This window comes from Lynx canadensis, chromosome A3, assembly GCF_007474595.2.
Source record: "Lynx canadensis isolate LIC74 chromosome A3, mLynCan4.pri.v2, whole genome shotgun sequence".
Classification (NCBI taxonomy): domain Eukaryota; kingdom Metazoa; phylum Chordata; class Mammalia; order Carnivora; family Felidae; genus Lynx; species Lynx canadensis.
This window is the reverse complement of record NC_044305.1, coordinates 59,007,507-59,023,421: the sequence shown is the minus strand read 5'-3', so window position 1 is coordinate 59,023,421 and position 15,915 is coordinate 59,007,507.

The window sequence follows — 15,915 nt, the reverse complement described above, 5'->3', positions numbered from 1 at the left end:
CCCACGTCCGCGTCTCCTGCAAACGCTCTCGCCTCCGCGTCTCGGGGCGGCTGGGCGCGTGTGTGCGTGCGCGTTCACCTACACGTGCCCTTCGCCGCGCGCTCTCTTCCCGCAGCCGCGGCCGTGCCTGGAACAGGTGTCCGCGGCCGGCTGGGCGCCCAGCTCTCTCCCGCTTTCCCAGAGGCCTGGCCGCCGAGACAACCTGTGGCCGCGATTCAAAAGAGAACCGAGGCAGTTACCGAGCACATCACGAATTTGATTTAGGAAATTGTCTTAAGTGACAGGGAAGCCTGAAGTGGGTACTGAACAGATCTCCAGCAAGCTTCCAAACGAACTTTGAATTTTAGACTGAAACATTTTAGAACTCTAGTTTAGAATAGTTTTAAAAGAGAACGTAAAGGAATACCGTGCTAGGTGTTGGGAGAGGAGGGATTTTCCAAGTGGACGTTGTACTGTGCCCTTGATTTAGGAAGCAGAAATATAATTTTTTTAAATGTCTCCTAACGTAGAGTATCGCAGACAGAAGTTGCTGGAAGGAGGGAGTTAAAAGCTGTATTGGTATATAAGCAAGGACTAAATGTTCCTCTGTGATCATTAGCCAGTTTTTAGAGTACTCACTGCACATAGCCTATTGTCTCCTTATTGTTCCACCATTTATTTTATGCTCTGTATTTGAATGCAATAAAACACAACATTCCAGAATCCATATGTTCATTATGTCAAGTCTAAATTTAAGTTTGTGAGGTTTAACATTAAAACGGATGACTAAAGAAAATATAAAATACCTTAATCAAATCTGGTTTTGGGGAAGGGGAAATGCTTCCTCATCAAGCAAGGAGAGAAAACTAGGTCAATTCACCAAAGGGAAAAGGAGACAACATTAGTCAATCTTCAAGTCCTATAATACAAATGCAACATCCCACCACCTCCCATCCCATGAATCATTGCATGAATGATTTCCACCCCCGCCCCGCTCTCTATTTTTTACTGTAACAGTTGTAGTCAAAATAGGTTTTGATCTGTTTCTCAATACTCAACTATTCCCAACTCTCTTTTTTATCTACTTTCTTTATTTTTTAATTTTTTTATTTTTTAATCTACTTTCTTTATACAGTAACAATTCACTTGAAAGTTGCTTATTCCACAAATTTACAACTAACAACAAGAAAACTAGGAGGAAAAAAGCTTCTGAATAGTTACATTGGTGCTACAAAGACGATACGCTGTTGTTTGAGTGTCTGACTTCGCTCCGGCTCACGTCAATATTTCACAGTTGGTGAGTTTGAGCCCAGGTCATGATCTCACAGTTTGTGAGTTTGAGCCCTGCGACAAGCTCTGTGCTAACAGCTTGGAGCCTGATTCACGCTCTGTGTCTCCCTCTCTCTGCCCTTCCCACCCTCATGCTCTGTCTCTCTGTCAAAAATAAATTAAAAAAAAATTTTTTTTAAACTTTTAAAAAAATTTTTAAAAAGACAATACACTAAAGATTATGAAACCAAAGGATCTCAGATCCTGTTTGTTCTTATTTTACACAGATTTCCACTAAGAGAACAGAAAAGAGAAACTTGTTGGAGGCATGTGTGATAAGAACAAGAAATGTTTAAAGCAAAAATATTACTTTATTGTGAGGTTTACAGTGTATGTAGAAAGAAAATCTACAAAGGCTAGTAGAGGAGAAACAAAAGGGTAGTTTTATAAAGTCTAATACTACGTGTGAAATGGTAGAATACCACTTGAAGGAAAATTTCAATAAGCTAAAGATGTAATCCCAAAGTGGCCACCTAAATAACACAAATAGTTATATATAGCTAAGTGGCCAACAAAGGAGATAAAATTTTTTTAAAACTCTATTAATCCAAAAGAAGAAAAAAATAGGGAACAGAAAACAGATGAGACAAATACAAAACAGAGTCAGATGGTAGGTTTAGACTCAACCATATCAATTAATGTTAATTAAATATTAATAATCTAAATACCATGGTTAAAAGGCAAAGATTGTGGGAGCGCCTGGTGGATTAGTCAGTTAAGCATCCAACGTCTGCTCAGGGCATGATCTCGTAATTTGTGAGTTCGAGCCCTGTGTCATGCTCTGTGCTGACAGCTCAGAGCCTGGATCCTGCTTCAGATTCTGTGTCTCCCTCTCTCTCTCTGCCCCTCCCCTGCTCTCTCTTTCTATCTCTCTCTCTCAAAATAATAAATAAACATTTTTTAAAAGGCAAACATAGTCCACTTATATTCAAAGGAAGACCCAGATATATACTGCCTATAGAAAAATTCACTTTAAAGAAAAAGATATAAATAAGAAGAGATAGACCATCTTCAACCTTATCAAAATAAAGCTAGAGTGATTATATTGATATCTGACAAAGTAGATATCATATCCAACCACATGACTAGGAGAAAAGGTGGCCATTTCATAATGATAAAGAAGTACACTGGTCAAGAAGATGTAACACTGCTAAACACATATGTACCTAATAACAGAATTTCAAAATATATGAAGCAAAAACTGATAGAACCATAAGATTAAATAAATTCATAATTGTAGATGAAGATTTCAATACCCTTCTCCCAACAATCAACAGAATATGTATCCTGAAAATCAGTAAGACTTGACCAGTATTACCAATCAGCTTGACCTGATTGACATTTATAGAACATTCCACCCAACAGCATAATATGCATTCTTTTCAAATGCACATGGAGCATTTACTGATATACTACATATTTGAGCCATAAAACAAGTCTCAATAAATTTTAAGAGATTCAAGGAGTGAAGTCATACAACGTATGTTCTCTGACCACAGTAGATTGAAAATAAAAATAATAGAAAAGCATCTAGAAAATCCTCAAGTGCTTGGACACTAACACACCTTTAAGTAAGCCAGGGATGAATAATTGCATTTCTATATACTAGCAACAAGTGGAAATTGAAATTTAAAAACAATAGTATTTACAATATTACAAAAAGTATGAAAAACTTAAAGACAATGTGAAAAAAATTATAAGACCTATACGCTAAAACTACAAACATCACTGAGAGAAATCAGAGAAGACCTAAACAAATGGGAGAGACATACTCTGTTGAAGGATCAGAAGATTCAGATCTTTGATCTATGAATTGATCTATAAGTCCAAATCTATCTCAATCAAAATCCCAGCATGCCTCTTTGTAGAAACTGGCAGGCTGACTCTGAAATTCACATGAAAATGCATAATACCTAAAATGTCCAAAACTACTTAAAAAAAAGAAAAGAACAAAGTTTAGTCTTCAAGGCTCATTATAAAGCTATGGAAATCAAGAAAGTGTGGTTTTAGTATCAAAATAAACAAGTAGATCAATGAAATAAGATAGAGATTTCAAAAACAGACCCACATGTGTATACTGGTAACTGATTCTTGACAAAGTCCATTCAGTGGAGAAAGGATAGTCTTTTCAATAAGCAATGCTGAACTAATTGGATATCTATAGGCAAAAAGGAGGAGGAAAAGGATGAGGAGATAAGGGGAAAATATGAGAAGAAGGGGGAAGAGGAAAAGAAGAGGAAAAAACACTTTGATCTATACCTATCATCATATATGAAAATTAACTCAAAGTTTACTGACCTAAAAGTAAAACCATAGAACTTCTACAGGAAAAAATCATAGAAGAGAATCTTTGTGACCTTGGGTCTTATATTTAATAGCAAAATTATGATCCATAAGAGAAACAAGAAAAAAAAAAAAAAAGGAGATTCTTACATCTGGGAACAGGTCTGACACAGAGAGGCTTCAGTATTACTACAAAGCTAGCCTGATGCTCACAACTAGTTAATGTTGGACATTAAACAATCTCATAAAACACCAACATCAAACAAAGTTGCCCTGAGACAATGATAAAGTGATACAAAAACAAGTTCACTGTGTAACCTACAAAATATTCAACATCCCCCTCTTCCAGCTAAAATGAGTAATTACTACTCCTTTACCAAATACAGCTTCATCCTTGCTCTGGTTTGCTCTGCTTTTCAATAAGATTGAGTGAGAGATTCTATCACAGAATTGCACCTACTGAAGCCAAAATTACCGAACTAAAGCCCAAACCTTATAATAGGTTCTTTCTAACACCCTCCCACCAATGGCTCCCCATGGTGAGTGTTCTCCTTCATTGCAATAAGTAATAAACCAAAATATAAATTATAAAGATATAAAATACAGTGTGCCTGATGGTTTGGGGCATCGATGAATTGATACATTGGATGTATGAAAATTAAGAACTTCTATTCTTCTAAAGTGACAGTTAAGATATGCCTCACACTTGGAGAAAATATTTGTAAATCATGTATCTGGTCAAGGACTTTTTATCAAGTGTATATAAAGAACACCGGAAAGTCAGTAATAAAAAAACACATAACTGGGTTAAAAAGTGGGCCAAATATTTGGCCACTTAACTACTAAAGATACATTGATGAAAAACAGGTACATGAAAAGATGTTCAGACTAATTAGGAATATCCAAATCAAACCCAAATGAGCTACCACTGCATACCTGCTAGAATGTCAACAATTAAAAAGATCGACCAAGTGTTGGAAAAGATATGGAGTTTGTTTTATCAAGAGAATTTCTCATAAGAAATTCACAGATTAGGAATAATTTCTTTCATCAAAAGATAATTTATTTTTTTAAGTTTATTTACTTTGAGAGAGAGAGAGCAAACTGGGGAAGGGCAGAGAGAGGGAGGGAGGGAGGGAGGGAGGGAGGGAGGGAGGGAGAGAGAGAGAGAGAGAGAGAGAGAGAGAGAGAGAGAGAGAGAAAGGGAGAATCCCAAGCAGGCTCCACACTGTCAGTGCAGAGACCAATGTGGGGCTCAAACTCATGAACCACAAGATCATGACCTGAGCCAAAATCTAGAGTGGAATGCTTAACCGACTGAGCCACTCAGGTGCCCCTCATCAAAAGATAATTTAAATTCAATTAGGAGTTCATAGGGCAAATAGTTGGAACAGGCTATTGATGAAAATTTGAAGATTAATTTTGAAGATACAGTACCACTTGATTCATTTTGGAAAAAGCTTCAAAGTGAATATCCTCAATTCACTGAAATTCCTTCAAAATTTAAAATGTTTGAATTAAAATTACTGTCAACATTTCTCTGCGAGATGGTGTCTCTACTATTAGTGTTATGAAAACAAAATATAGAAAAAGATAGAAACACTGTCTCCTGCAAATAGTACTGTTGGGAATTTAGATGACTTAGCAACTGAGAAACAAGCTCATTTGTCACCCTAAAAACTTCACATATTAACATACATGGTGGTATTCATTCAAAGGATGCACAGGGGCATTTGAAATAGGAAATCATCACTTCACTCATGAATTATTTTATTTAGTTGCAACTTTTATTTAGTTACACTTGTGGAACCACAGAAGGTTACAAGAGTATAGATTAATTACCTACACAAATACATACCTTCAGTGAATGTGTACAGTTTTGTAATTGTTTTCTTTTTCCAGTGTTATGTGTGTGCTGATTATATTTATCAAAATGTAATTTTATGTTGTACTTAACAATAAGTAGGATCTGTTGAATCTTAATAAAAATCTAGACTTGTATCTTTAGTATTTCCTTTCATTTTCCTGATACTTGTTTTATTGTATTTTACAAAAGTTAATTTATCTGCAATATAAATTTAAAAATAGTTTGAGAAACACTACAACTGATAATTGTACAAATCCCTACTTTTTTTCACCCAATCAAAATGGCCATTCTCTTGATGTAGACTATTCAGATGGAATCAACTGATGCTCACTCCTTTCCTTTCCTTTCCTTTCCTATCTAACCTTCCCTGGGATATTTGATAATTAATTCACTGCATTTCTAATTGGTGTGATTTTAGGGAATGGCAAGGGAAGGACAGGACTGGTTAAATTCCCAAACTTGGCCCCTGTGAGAAAGGAAGGAACAGAACCACCACTATTCGGTGAATTATTTGGAAAATATTTATTCCCTGCTTTTATGACTCCCTCTGTCTGCTCAAAATATTTCACTTTTGAACTGCTAGCCACCTCCTCCCAAAATGCATCTGCTTCAAATCTCCAAATTTTAAAGTACTTATATCCACTCTCTGAGAGGTGATGGATGATTATTTACTTGCAATGACCTAAGCTTAGTAGGGCTTAATCCTCTAGGAGGTTATTCATATTTTAAAGTGCAACTAATTAACCCAATGGATGCATGCTCCTCCAGTATCTAGAAGCCCATTTGTCACTGGGCTTCTGCAGCCCACCCTTTTTATGTATTTTGTCAGAGATAAAAAAACACTTTGGACCCACTGCCCATAGCCAGCCCTGTCCCACTCTCAGCTTTACAAACAAAGCTCAGCTGGAACACTGTAAATTCTGCAGTTTAATCCTAGAATCATATATGCTGGTAGAGGTTGAACACGTAATGCATGGAAGCCTGAACCATCTCACTTGGGGGGATGAATTAGAAGAAGTCAATACTCTAAAACTGGTTAAAGAGTTCAGAAATATAAATGAGATGAACTATGAGCCATCTGCACAGGTGCCAACTTAATGGGCAGTGGGAGGACAACTCGGATGACATCGTGGCCCCCCACCATCTTCCATGTGTGCCTGTCTGCCTTCATGAAATGGTGAGTTTGTGTATGGTAGTGATATCTCTCCCCAACAACTCCTAGCATGGGGCCTGGACTGTGGTTTGTGCCCAGTAAACCTCTGCAGAATGAGTGTCTCACTTTTCTTAAACCTGGAAAGCCTGAGTGACCCTGGAGCCCTATGGCTGATTTCACTTGGTGGAACATTGGAGCCAGCAGATGAGTGGCTCAGATGCCTGCTCCTGAAGAGCGTCCATTACTAGGAATTTTCTTTATCAGCCTACCCCCTGACACCCCACTCCATACACACATATGCACACACACATACACACACCAGAATGTGCTGTGCATTTGACTTTGAAAATCTATAGGGCAGTGAGAAAATGGATTTGTTATCCAAGTGCATTATGTTCAGTAATCTGGACAAAAACATTAGCTTTTCATCTGATATGTTTAACATCATAAACCATCTGGAGCCAATAGCTCCACCTTGCTCACTCACCAAGCGATCTAGGGTGAGCCTCTTTGATCACACCAGCCAAGCAACATGACTCTATCCCCCTTGACAGTTGTCAAGAGGAATACTAGATGCCTGGGGAGTCAGACCTAAGAGCATAGATGCTAGGTCAGGTTTGTGAGCAAGCCCAACATGCCAGCACATCCACACACCAGCTCTATAAGCAACCGTGCACTAAGGGCCAGCCTGAGCTGTCCCCACAGCTGGGACCACAGAAAGGAAGTTGAAATGCTGCAATTAGCAGGTGGGACACTGCAGCATCTGCATGGTCTTCCTGACCAATTCCAGGCTCTCACCCCAAAGGGAGAATATTTATATACACACCTGTACTTAGGTGCTTTGATGCTTCATCTCCTAATGAAAGCAAAAGGTCAAGAGCACATCCTTGCTGTTCCCCATTGATAAAAGTCAGTGACTCCCAACGTCTCTCTTCTCTTAGTTTACGGTAAAAATAAATATGAGGAAACAGGCAGAGAGAGTTTGGGCCCCAGAACGGCCAGTGCCAAGATTTGAATGCTGGTGTTCTCAGCTCTTCACCACCACTTCTTGCTCTGCTGCCATCTCTTCTCATTCCCAGGACCTAAATGTGTGCAGCTCCACTTGTAGTTGGGACTGTGGCACGCCAGTTCTCAGAATGCTCCCTGGCTCTAACTTTCCACCATTCAACTTTGGGCCTGAAATGTAACTCCTGTGAAAATACTTTTATAAGTGCTTTGTTTTACACATTATTTGGGTCTAATCTCATGATCATCTACAAAAATAATTAATTTGCCTTTGGCAATATTTAGATCATATCTTCACATATGACAGTTATTTTTACAAGGGATAACAACGTGGTTACTGTAAATGGAAAAATGATGACCTAGTTAATGATTTCAAGTGGGCCAATAAGACTGAAATATCAATCCAGTGCTTTTAATAAAGCGTGTTATCTCATGTTCACCTAGAAATAAAATTGGGGATTGGTAAGAAATATTGCATTGGAGACGTGGAGCTGCGGGGAGAGTGGCGGCCTGGTGATGGCAGAGAAGCTGTCCGCCCATCCTGCACCCCTCCTCCTTTGTAATGCACCTGCCTGGCTGTTCCCAAGTCACATTCTTTCTCACTCACCCCGCGATCTGGCCGCATAGGAAGGGGAGTGCAGGAAGAGAATGATGGCGGTGATGACCGGCACAGAGCTGGTGAATGCCGGACTGGAAGTGAGAGGTGTATAATACAGGGATTCAACAATTCCATACATCACCCGGTGCTCATCACAACAGGTGCACTTCTTAATTTCCTGGGCAGGCTTCTCAGTGGAATCTGTGATGTAGGTAGTTGGATCTGTATCTTCTTAGTGTCCTCAAGAGTCCCAGCCTCTTCCTGCTCCTATTTATGCTGCACTCAATTCTGTATTCTGGACGGGGTGAGAAGAAACCATTCTTGAGGGAAGATGGTGGCGTAGGGGGACGCTGGGCTCACCACATCCTGCTAATCACTTAGATTCCACCCACATCTGCCTAAATAACCCAGAAAACCACCAGAAGTCTAGCAGAACAGACTCTCCAGAGCCAAACGTAGATGAGAGGCCCACGGAAGAGGGTAGGAAGGGTGGAGAGGCGGTGTGTGCTACACGGAATGGCAGGAGGGAGCCGGGAGGTGGAGAGGCAGCCTGCCCGGCAAAGGCAGAGCCCCTGAGTCTGGCTTGCAAAAGCGGAGGGGCCAGAGGGAGTGTGTTCTGACAGCCAGTGGGACTTAACATCTGGAATGTTATAAGTCAACAGCTCTGCTCAGTAAATGGGAGGGCTAGAGGACAATGGGAGGGAGAGTTGTTGAGCCTCAGAGGACAGAGCTCAGCTTGGTGGGGAACAAAGGTGCTGGGAAACACCATCTCCCTCGCCCATCCCCCAGCCCAAATCCCAAAAGGAACCAGTTCCCGTCATGGAACTTGCTTGCACAGTGCAAACACCCAACGCTGTGCTTCTGTGGATCCATCCCTCCAAGGGTCTGCCACCCTCCTGGTGCCACAGGGCCCCTCCTGAAGCAGACCACTGAAGGCAAAGCGAGCTGAGTCTGCCCCTCCTGCCACTGTGCACCTTGCGGATCCACCTGGCTAATATGCCAGATCCCATGGAAGCAGCACCACAAGCCTAGCAGTGTGCAAGTAGCCCAGACAGAGGCCACACCACTCCACAGTGAGCCCTGCCTCTGGGAGAGAGGGAGATAAGGTACACAGCAGTCTGACTGTGGCCCCAGCGGTGGGCTGGGGGCAGACATCAGGTCTGACTGCGGCCCCGCCCACCAATGCAAGTTACTCCAGACAGCACAGAGGAAGATTCCTGCAGTTCCATGCCACTCCAGGGACTATCCAAAATGACGAAATGGAAGACTTCTCAAAAGAACCTCCAGGAAGTAGCAACAGCTAACGAACTGATCAAAAATGATTTAAACAATAGAACCGAAAATGAATTTAAAATAATCGTCATAAAATTAATTGCTGGGTTCGAAAAAAGTATAGAGGACAGCAGAGAATCTATTGCTAGAGAGATCAAGGGACTAAGAAACAGTCAGGAGGAGTTAACATGCTATAAATGAGCTGCAAAATAAAATGGAGGCTACCACAGCTCAGATTGAAGAGGCAGAGGAGAGAATAGGTGAATTAGAAGGTAAAATTATGGAAAAAGAGGAAGCTGAGAAAAAGAGAGATAAAAAAATCCAGGAGTATGAGGGGAGAATTAGAGAACAGAGTGATGAGATAAAACGTAATAACATACGCATGATTGGGATTCCAGAGGAGGAAGAGAGAGGGAAAGGTGATGAAGGTGTCCTTAAAGAAATAATAGCTGAGAACTTCCCTGAACTGGGGAAGGAAAAAGGCATTGAAATCCAAGAGGCACAGAGAACTCCCTTCAGACGGAACTTGAATTGATCTTCTGCACGACATGTCATAGTGAAACTGGCAAAATACAAGGATAAAGAGAAAATTCTGAAAGCAGTTAGGGATAAACATGCTCTAATATATAAAGGGAGACTGATAAGACAAGTGACGGATCTATCTACTGAAACTTGGCAGGCCAGAGGAATGGCAGGAGATCTTCAATGTGATGAACAGAAAAAAATATGCAGCCGAGAATCCTTTATCCAGCAAGTCTGTCATTTAGAATAGAAGGAGAGATACAGGTCTTCCCAAACAAACAAAAACTGAAGGAATTCGTCACCATTAAACCAGCCCTACAAGAGATCCTAAGGGGGATCCTGTGAGACAAAGTACCAGAGACATCGCTACAAGCATGAAACCTACAGACATCACAATGACTCTAAACCCATATCTTTCTATAATAACACTGAATGTAAATGGACTAAATGCTCCAACCAAAATTTATAGGGTATCAGAATGGATTAAAAAAAACAAGACCCATCTATTTGCTATCTAGAAGAGACTCATTTTAGACCTGAGGACACCTTCAGATTGAAAGTGAGGGGATGGAGAACTATCATCCTACTGGAAGTCACAAGAAAGCTGGAGTAGCCATACTTATATCAGACAAACTAGACTTTAAATTAAAGGTTGTAACAAGAGACAAAGAAGGGCATTACATAATAATTACAGGGTCTATCCATCAGGAAGAGCTAACAATTATAAATGTCTATGTGCCATATACGGGAGCCCCCAAATATACAAAACAATTACTCACAAACATAAGCAACGTTATTGATAAGAATGTGGTAATTGCAGGGGACTTTAATACTCCACTTACAACAATGGATAGATCATCTAGACACAAGATCAATAAAGAAACAAGGGCCCTGAATGATACATTGGATCGGATGGACTTGACAGATAATATTTAGAACTCTGCATCCCAAAGCAACAGAATATACTTTCTTCTCGAGTGCACATGGAACCTTCTCCAAGATAGATCACATACTGGGACACAAAACAGCCCTTCATAAGTATACAAGAATTGAGATCATGCCATGCATACTTTCAGACCACAATGCTATGAAGCTTGAAATCAACCACAGGAAAAAGTCTGGAAACCTCCAAAAGCATGGAGGTTAAAAAACACCCTACTAAAGAATGAATTAGAGAAGAAATTTAAAAATATATGGAAACAAATGAAAATGAAAATACAACAATCCAAATGCTTTGGGATGCAGCGAAGGCAGTCCTGAGAGGAAAATACATTGCAATCCAGGCCTATCTCAGGAAACAAGAAAAATTCCAAATACCAAATATAACAGCACACCTAAAGGAATAGAAACAGAACAGCAAAGACACCCCAAACCCAGCAGAAGAAGAGAAATAACAAAGATCAGAGCAGAAATAAACAATATAGAATCTAAAAACACTGTAGAGCAGATCAATGAAACCAAGAGTTGGTTTTTTGAAAAAATAAACAAAATTGATAAACCTCTAGCTAGGCTTCTCAAAAATAAAAGGGAGATGACCCAAATAGATAAAATCATGAATAAAAATGGAATTATTACAACCAATCCCTCAGAAATACAAGCAATTATCAGGGAATACTCTGAAAAATTATAGGCCAACAAACTGGACAACCTGGAAGAAATGGACAAATTCCTAAACACCCACACTCTTCCCAAACTCAACCAGGAAGAAATAGAAAGTTTGAACAACCCATAACCAGCGAAGAAATTGAATCAGCTATCAAAAATCTCCCAAAAAATAAGAGTCCAGGACCAGATGGCTCCCCAGGGTAATTCTACCAGACATTTAAAGCAGAGATAATACCTAGCCTTCTCAAGCTATTCCAAAAAATAGAAAGGGAAGGAAAACTTCCAGACTCATTCTATGAAGCGAGCACTACTTTGATTCCTAAACCAGACAAAAACCCAGTAAAAAAAGAGAACTACAGGCCAATATCCCTGATGAATATGGATGCAAAAATTCTCAATAAGATACTAGCATATCAAATTCAACAGCATATAAAAAGAATTATTCACCATGATCAAGTGGGATTCATTCCTGGGCTGCAGGGCTGGTTCAACATTCGCAAATCAATCAATGTGATACATCACATTAATAAAAGAAAAGATAAGAACCTTAGGATCCTGTCAATCGATGCAGAAAAGGCCTTTGACAAAATTCAGCACCTTTTCTTAATAAAAACCCTTGAGAAAGTCGGGATAGAAGGAACATACTTAAACATCATAAAAGCCATTTATGAAAAGCCCACAGCTAATATCATCTTCAATGGGGAAAAACTGAGAGCTTTCTCCCTGAGATCAGGAACATGAGAGGGATGTTCACTCTCGCCGCTGTTGTTTAACATAGTGTTGGAAGTGCTAGCATCAGCAATCAGACAACAAAAGGAAATCAAAGGCATCCAAATTGGCAAAGATGAAGTCAAGCTTTCACTTTTTGCAGATGACATGATACTATACATGGAAAATCTGATAGACTCCACCAAAAGTCTGCTAGAACTGATACATGAATTCAGCAAAGTCGCAGAATACAAAATCAATGTACAGAAATCAGTTGCATTCTTATACACTAACAATGAAGCAACAGAAAGACAAATAAAGAAACTGATCCCATTCACAATGGCACCAAGAAGCATAAAATACCTAGGAATAAACCTAACCAATGATGTAAAAGATCTGTAGGCTGAAAATTATAGAAAGCTTATGAAGGTAATTGAAGAAGATATAAAGAAATGGAAAGACATTCCCTGCTCATGGATTGGAAGAATAAATATTGTCAAAATGTCAATACTACCCAAAGCTATCTACACATTCAATGCAATCCCAATCAAAATTGCACCAGCATTCTTCTCGAAGCTAGAACAAGCAATCCTAAAATTCATATGGAACCACAAAAGGCCCCGAATAGCCAAAGTAATTTTGAAGAAGAAGACCAAAGCAGGAGGCATCACAATCCCAGACCTTAGCCTCTACTACAAAGCTGTCATCATCAAGACAGCATGGTATCGGCACAAAAACACACACATAGACCAATGAAATAGAATAGAAACCCCAGAAGTACACCCACAAACGTATGGCCAACTAATCTTTGACAAAGCAGGAAAGAACATCCAATGGAAAAAAGACAGTCTCTTTAACAAATGGTGCTGGGAGAACTGGACAGCAACATGCAGAAGAATGAAACTAGACCACTTTCTCACACCATTCACAAAAATAAATTCAAAATGGATAAAGGACCTGAATGTGAGACAGGAAACCATCAAAACCCTAGAGGAGAAAGCAGGAAAAGACCTCTCTGACCTCAGTGGTAGCAATTTCTTACTTGACACATCCCCAAAGGCAAGGAAATTAAAAGGAAAAATGAACTATTGGGACCTCATGAAGATAAAAAGCTTCTGCACAGCAAAGGAAACAACTAACAAATCTAAAAGGCAACCAATGGAATGGGGAAAGATATTTGCAAATGATATATCAGACAACGGGCTAGTATCCAAAATCTATAAAGAGCTCACCAAACTCCACACCCGAAAAACAAATAACCCAGTGAAGAAATGGGCAGAAAACATGAATAGACATGTCTTCTCTAAAGAAGACATCCAGATGGCCAACAGGCACATGAAAAGATGCTCAACGTCGCCCCTCATCAGGGAAATACAAATCAAAACCACACTCAGATATCACCTCACACCAGTCAGAGTGACCAAAATGAACAAATCAGGAGACTATAGATGCTGGAGAGGAACCCTCTTGCACTGTTGGTGGGAATGCAAACTGGTGCAGCTGCTCTGGAAAACAGTGTGGAGGTTCCTCACAAAATTAAAAATAGACCTACCCTATGACCCAGCAGTAGCACTGCTAGGAATTTACCCAAGGGATACAGGAGTACTGATGCATAGGGGCACTTGTACCCCAATGTTCATAGCAGCACTCTCAACAATAGCCAAATTATGGAAAGAGCCTAAATGTCCATCAACTGACGAATAAAGAAATTGTGGTTTATATACACAATGGAGTACTACAGGGCAATGAGAAAGAATGAAATATGGCCTTTTGTAGCAACATGGATGGAACTGGAGAGTGTTATGCTAAGTGAAATAAGTCATACAGAGAAAGACAGATACCATATATTTTCACTCTTATGTGGGTCCTGAGAAATTTAACAGAAGACCATGGGGGAGGGGAAGGAAAAAAAAAAAAAAAACGAGGTAAGAGAGGGAGAGAGCCAAAGCATAAGAGACTCTTAAAAATCTGAGAAAAAACTGAGGGTTGATGGGGGGTGGGTGATGGGTATTGAGGAGGGCACCTTTTGGGATGAGCACTGGGTGTTGTATGGAAACCAATTTGACAATAAATTTCATATCAAAAAAAGAAATATTACATTGGAATATTTTCAAATAATACTGGGAATTACATTAGTTATTATAAAATTTAGCAGCTTTTTTAAGTGTTCTGACTAGGTATAAGAGTTTTCTGCTGAAATATAAAATGAGTCATAAAAGTCAGTCGGTTCAATGTGTATAAATTTATGTAGAAATAAAGGGTATCTATTAATTAATTACTACCGCCTGGAATGTTAGAATTGTGGTACCCTCTGAAGCCTGCAAGAAACACATTTATAAATTTTATTTTAATGATTGTTTATTTTATTTTTTTTTAATTTTTTTTCAACGTTTATTTATTTTTGGGACAGAGAGAGACAGAGCATGAACGGGGGAGGGGCAGAGAGAGAGGGAGACACAGAATTGGAAACAGGCTCCAGGCTCTGAGCCATCAGCCCAGAGCCCGACGCGGGGCTCGAACTCACGGATCGCGAGATCGTGACCTGGCTGAAGTCGGACGCTTAACCGACTGCGCCACCCAGGCGCCCCAATGATTGTTTATTTTTGAGACAGAGAAAGACAGAGCATGAGCAGGGGAGGGGCAGAGAGAGAAGTAGACACAGAATCCAAAACAGGCTCCAGGCTCTGAGCTGTCAGCATAGAGCCCAACACGGGGCTTGAACCCGTGAACTGCAAGATCATGACCTGAACCAGGTCAGGAGCTCAACTGTCTGAGCCACACAGGCTCCCCTGAAAGAAATATGTTTAGTTTGCTACATTACAAACAAATTTTAAATTGTTCCTAGAGATTCAAGGTTTTAATTAACTCCATGCATTCATAAATTGTCAAAAGTGATTCAGAGAAGCCTCACAAAAACTTAGTTCTATAAAGTTTTTCTTTAGTTCCCTTTATATGGATGAGGAAACTGAGCAAATAGGCTGAATGATGTGAGCAGTCCAGAGTTAAGAGAGGAACATGGGGTTTTTAGTGCTAGACCCTATGTTCCTTCTATATATCATACTGCCTGACTACCCCAGGATTCTGCTGACATAGCATACTTAGAATTTCACCTTCTTTAAAACCAGCATCCCTCTGGAAATGGCCACAGAAAGGGGAGATTTAGTTTACTATGTAGCAGAATGAACATACCTTGAAGAAGATAGCTTTAATTAAATTAGTGCTCTGCACCTATGTCATACTTCCATAAAAAGTAAAAAAACCCCACAGAATTTAGTAATATTACAAGAGGTCTACATGTTAATTGGGAGTAAAACTTTGTACAGCCACTTTGGAAAACTGCTTGTCAGTATTGACTTGAGGTGAACTCTGTGGTCAAGCAATTCTATTCCTAGCCATACACCCACCAAGCATGCACGTGCATGTTCATCATGTGACATGTTCAAAAGTGTTCATAAATGGCGCTATTTCTAATAGGAAAAACGCCAAAACCTTGGAAATGATCCAAATGGAATACATTTGTTATATTCAATCAGTGGAATACCATAGAGCAATCTAAAGAAACATCTGCAACCATACAGGGCAACATAGACAAAT